Below are 6,000 nucleotides of genomic sequence, written 5' to 3'. Positions count from 1 at the left end.
CATTTCCTCACAAGAGTGATGACAGTAAGACATAATCATGCCTTGAGAGCCTTACCTTGTTAGCCTAGCCTAGCATGGCTAACGTTAATCCCATTGGTTTGGTCTGATCTGGCTAACTGTGCCTGTGTTCTGACAGAGAATATTCTTTTGAACTTTCTCATAATCTACTTTACCCTAGCCTTAAACTAATAGATTCAGGGCACTCATGTAGGATATTATATTAATAAATATTAATGTGTTAATCATTAAGGGACACAGCCACATGAGGTGAGAAAGAGAGATCAACTTGAGGGACACATGGAGATGGATGGAGGAGGTGAGTTCTGACTTGCATAGAAAATAAGTTAGAACATTACCTTATCTAATCCTTACCCCGAATTATTAGTATCAGGGCATTCATGTAGGATATTAATAAATATTAATTATATAATTTAGGGACACAGCATGAGATGAGGGAGAGAGATGAGGGACACATGGAGACAGCAGAAGATGGGGAAAGAGAGACAGGCAGGGACACAGATCATGCAATTGATGAGGGACACATGGAGACAGAAGAAGATCGAGGGACTGAGACAGTAGACATTGAGCCTGTTTAGGAGGGAGGGGTTGAAAGTGGCCAGGAAGAGGATGCCAACACACCACAAAAAGGAAGAAAAAGACAGAGAGATGTTGAAAATTGGAAAAGAAACCAACGTAAAAGGTTAAGAAATTCTGGCCAAGGCTACATTAATTCACATGGCATTCATGTTCCAGGAAGGAAGGTGAGGGAAAAGAACTAAAAAGCAAAAAGAACACGAGAGAACTGTCAATTAAATAGAGTATTGAAAAAAAAAGAATTGTAATGAAATCAATTGAACAACTCATGAATTGCCAATCAGAAGTGTGTTTAGCAAGTTCAGTGACTTTAATTACAGTCTGTAGTGTTCAGCAGATGCCAAGAATGGAAAGGTGAAAAAAAAAAAATAATAATAATAATAATAATGAATGAGTTAAATGAAAAATAATTACTTGTTCAAGTGTGATTCAAGTGTTAATTATTCAATCAATTCCCCTTTTGATCAATTATTTTCTGCATTGTTCAGCAGATACGCCCAATATGTCCATAGAAGACTTAGAAATGTTTGGTGCCAAAAAGGCGTATCTGACGTTTTTGACATATTTTTTTATTTTAAAATGTTTTAGAACATGTTCATTGTGTTAATATGCCATACATTTTTTACTTAAATACTCATTCATGTAAGTATGCCTGTGGTTGCAATTTTTGTGGTTTAAGGTTAATGATACAGGTGATTGAAGTGTGGTCAAAATTTTGTTTTGTCTCTCCTGTAAAGTTTGTCAAAAGCCACTTACGCCCCTCTGGCTCCAAGCCCTCGATATATGGAACACTCAAAAATAACTTGATTCAATTATGGACAGTGGTCCCACACAATGGAAATATCATGTTATCTCTACTTAAATACTATATGTAGATGAACTAAACTGAATTGAGTAAACTCAGCTAAGCTTATACATTCACCTAAAGGATTATTAGGAACACCATAAATTGTAAAAAATTATCGTGATTTTAACGGTAAAAGACTCTAAAAATGCTACAGTGAAAAACTGTTAATTGGTTAACAGAAAGTTTCCGTACTATATACGGTAAATAACTGTGATAGATCTAATGGTACATTTAATGTAATTTTACTGTAAAATACCGTTAAATTTACAGTTTTTTTGTGAATCCTCCAGATTTTGATTCACTAAAAAGAACCAGTTCATCAGAGTCATTTGTTCTTTAATAGGGCTATACTCATAGATATCCATAATAAAGGCTAGATGTCTTACGGCGGAGTCTCTATCGTCATCACCGTCGGCCATCTTGTCACAGGCAAGCTTTCTGGCGGGCTCTGTGGTACCTGATGTAAGATCAGCACGAACACAAATACTCTTATCTCATTGAAATCTTGACAGATTTACAAACGGTTTGGTTTCTTACAAACGTTATTAACATTAACGTTATTAATTCTGGATGATTATTTATTTATACACTTATTATTCATAAGTACACAGTGTCATAACTACATCTCTGACGTTTATAACAAACCAAACCATTTGAAAATCGGTAGAAAATTGAGCAAGTTATGGTTATTTAAAAAGTAGGCCTACATGCACCATTGAAACACAATGTTACGAGTGAGCGAGCTGGCTGTGACAAGATGGCCGCCAGGTGCAGACGTCGACCTCCATTGGCCAGCAGCGCGGACGAGACATCTAGCCTTTATTATTGATATCTATGGATATACTGGTCGCACTGATGTTTTTGATTCACTAAAAAGAACCAGTTCATGAGAGTCATTTGTTCGTGAATAGGGTCATGCAGGATGTTTTTGACTCACTACAAAAAACATTCATTTGTTTGTGAAGAGAACGGCAGACAGAAGAACCATTTAACTTGGTGCACAACGAAAATGCTTGCTTTTGCATGCGGCATTGTGGATAGTTATTAAAACTGTATTAAATTGACAGACTTTAACTATTTAAAAATAAATAATTGTTTACTTGTTTTTCACTAATGACTATAAGCAATCATAACCACAGAAAACCACACTTGTTATACATTTTACAGATATTTTTAATTGTACAGTAATTCATCATCACTCATGATAAGCTTAAAAATATTTGTAAATGTTTGAAGTGACAAAAAATCATAATACAAAAAATCTGTTTCATGATGTATTTATCTTGCAGTATGTTTTGTGAACACGGCCTCAGGTACATCATGCATGAATCAACCGAGGCTCAATTCCCACTGATGCTGCTTATAATAAAACACACGGTCGTTCTCATCGTTAAAGCTTCATTTTCAAGGAGTGCTAATTAACGGAAATTGCCAGTGTCTGCTTGGCAGTGACTACTGTGTACGGTAATGGGGCACTTTGAATGCTTTATTATTGGGTATTATGTGCTATTAGCATAGATTTGAATATGACAGAGGAGCGTGTGGGGAATTTACTGCAGAGATGGAAAAGCCCAGTTTTGAAGTCTGATTTGGCAGCTTAACAGATTATAATACAATTAAAACATGTGTCAACAGGCCTGATTTGGTCCTTCAAAGAAATAATTCTCTGTAGTGTTGGATCATGCTCCATTTTCATAATATAATGTGTAGAGAATGTCCTAATATTCAATAGGGTCCAAAAGTCTGAGATTTCATTAAAGCTGCAGTCCGGAACTTTTCCTCTTTGTCGCCATCTCTCTGTTCGAAATCTGTAACTGCAGTGATTCGCGGAATTATTATCTTTACGTGGGTTGTAAATCGGCATGAAACAGCGCGGATGAACACAGTGTTTTGAGGCGAGTGCTGCTGTCAGTCACCGCGCTGTGTGGATACTGTCATACAGAGTCACAGATTCACTTTTTGAAAGTTTGACCAACATAAGAATTTTCATAAGAAAATGTCTTCTGAACAAGTAAGTAAAATCCATTTTTGTTCTGACCAACTAAGGGGGAAAAAGCATTCGACATGATAAGCTTCGTTAGATTTAATCAACATGATTTACAGCAACCGTGCAAATTATAGCCTACTTTGTTCTCAAATTGTTCATGTTAACAACATCAGCATTGCGTGACTAATGTTAAATTTAATGTGTTTTATGGTTACCTGCGTAGTTCAGAATTCATATTCTCCATAATAGCAAAACGAGAAAGGCACAACAAAGGAAACTCCATAACTGTGTGAATTAAGAAAACGTACTGTTACACGATTGAACTATTGAAATGTCTTACTTGTTCAGCAGAAAAAAGCCGTCTCTTCTTCCGTTTTGAACCCCTTCAAAACACGGAGTTCACGCACTTTTCAAAAGCCCCGCCGATGTTTAAATCCTTGTGTTCGCATGAGACGGTTTCTTTCTCTTTCTCTAGCCACCTTAAATCCGAAGTACGAAGTCTTTTGGGTTTTATAACTGCTGAATCTCCAGTTGACACTGATGATTGTTGTTTGGATCTTTCTGGATGCCATAAGTTTAATTATGTAAAGTGCTGCGAGAAAAGCCTATACATCTAAACATCTCGTCACGCGCAGTATAGCTAGCCGAAACTCCTTCTTTATTGTGTACAGATGTGACGTCATGACGCAAAGACATGCTCGAATTTCCCGCGGAAACCCACCAGTACCACTGGAATTAAAATCATTATTACAAGCTAACCGTTTTGAATCTAGCTATGGCAAGCAGATAGTTTTGACCACTGGCAGAATAAGTTTTTTTTAATATAATTATTTTGGATTATTTTTAACTTAAAAAAGTTACGGACTGGAGCTTTAAAAATAATGGATTCAAACTCTAATTTATACATGGAAATAAACAGAATGTTTAGGTTTTTTAAAATGTAAGACAAATAAAAGCTGGTGAATATGAAATATTTCATAATCTTCACTATTTTAGGTCACTAATCAAAATGAGAAAATTTGTGATACTGATTATGTGAAATTCTTTGTACAGATGCTGTTCTTGCTCTTGAAGCACAATATGCTCTTTGGCTCTCTGCGTCCCAGGGCGTCTTAGGGTGTATTCATTCACACCCGACAAAAAATTTGTAAACAAAACCACACGTGTGCTAATGTCATCCAATTATTGGACAGAAATTCGAACCGTACCAGAGTTTGTTTGGAACAGGACGGAGACCACCTCTTCAGCTGGGTCTCGGTATGGTTGTTTGGTTCGCACCCGAGTGCGATTGCTGTATTCATACCTGCCCAAAAGATCCGCACCAAGGGGGGAAACGAACTTGAGTTCGATTCAATCGAACCAAATAAGACAGGTGTGAATTCACCCTTAGGTTTATTTTCACAGACTTGTAGTTTGTTTCTGTTTTCCTTTGTCCTAGTTCCCTCCAGTCTTTAGTTGTCGTAGTAACTAATTTGATTTGTCTTTCTGTCATTCAAAAGACCTGACCAACTATGGATTTTGCAGCACAGAGAGTCTGACCAGGGTGTGAGCCAGCGTCAGCGCCCATCGTCGTGGCGAATTCCCGTGGATTTCGAGGGAATGGAAGCGAGCCCCGCCCACCATCCCACCACGGAGAGTGAGTACTGGCTGGACTTAATGGACAGTTTGTATGAGTGTCGAGATATGAATTCCTTGTGCCCCTTGATCTTGCCAGAATGTGTTTCATCTCCTTCAGTCCTGCTAAGTATAACCCCGCCCAGCCTCCGTCTCCCACCACCTCTCCAGACTGCTATTCGGAATTCTTTGTGTTTTGTTGGGTTTTCTACTGCTCTCTATTCCCTTCCTCAGTCCCCAGACAATCCTGTCACCCAGTCTTCATCGTCCCCCATCGGTCCCTCAGTGTCACCTCTACCTTCTCTCAGTGGTGTGGTGACACCACAGACCTGCTGGGAGCCAATTCTTCCTGGGCGTGAGGAGCGCTTGGGTCCACCTCCAGCCTTGGAGTGCTCTGTCCCACCTCGACTCATGGTCATGACTCCTACGCCTGTGCTCCTTCCTCCCTCGACTCCAGCGTGGACCATCGGGCATTCGACATCCACTGGGTCGGACATCGCCACGCCTTCGCTGCGGACTTGCGAGCCATTCCCTACTCTCCGGCCCTCCACCCCTCCTGCTTCGGCCAGCTCCACCTTCCCTCAGGCTCCACCTCTGCCCCTGGTCGCTCCAGCTCACTTCCATCTCGGGGGTGTCGTCATTGCGGCTCCGTTGCGGCCGCCTAGGTCATCTGCGTCCCATCGCTTCCTCGGCTCTACATCTGTACGAGGGGCTCCTCTCCTCATGGCTACCTCTCCGTTGGTCATCCCCATCCATCAACTCCACCCTGGGGTATCGTCCTGGTTGTGCTCTGGGTCGACACCATTTTTTTGGTGTCGACACTGTTTTGCCAATATTCTATTGCAGTTTCAACTGTACTGGGCCTGTCACTATTCTACTTCAGAATTTCAGCTCTTTGATAGATAATTTATTTTGGACTGGCAAAACTTTGAACTTTCTGGTTGCAATTCATTTTTGT

Source organism: Rhinichthys klamathensis, unplaced genomic scaffold (assembly GCF_029890125.1).
Source record: "Rhinichthys klamathensis goyatoka isolate OS25496 unplaced genomic scaffold, OSU_Roscu_1.1 h1tg000358l_1, whole genome shotgun sequence".
NCBI lineage: Eukaryota > Metazoa > Chordata > Actinopteri > Cypriniformes > Leuciscidae > Rhinichthys > Rhinichthys klamathensis.
Note: the sequence above shows the minus strand (reverse complement) of the source record.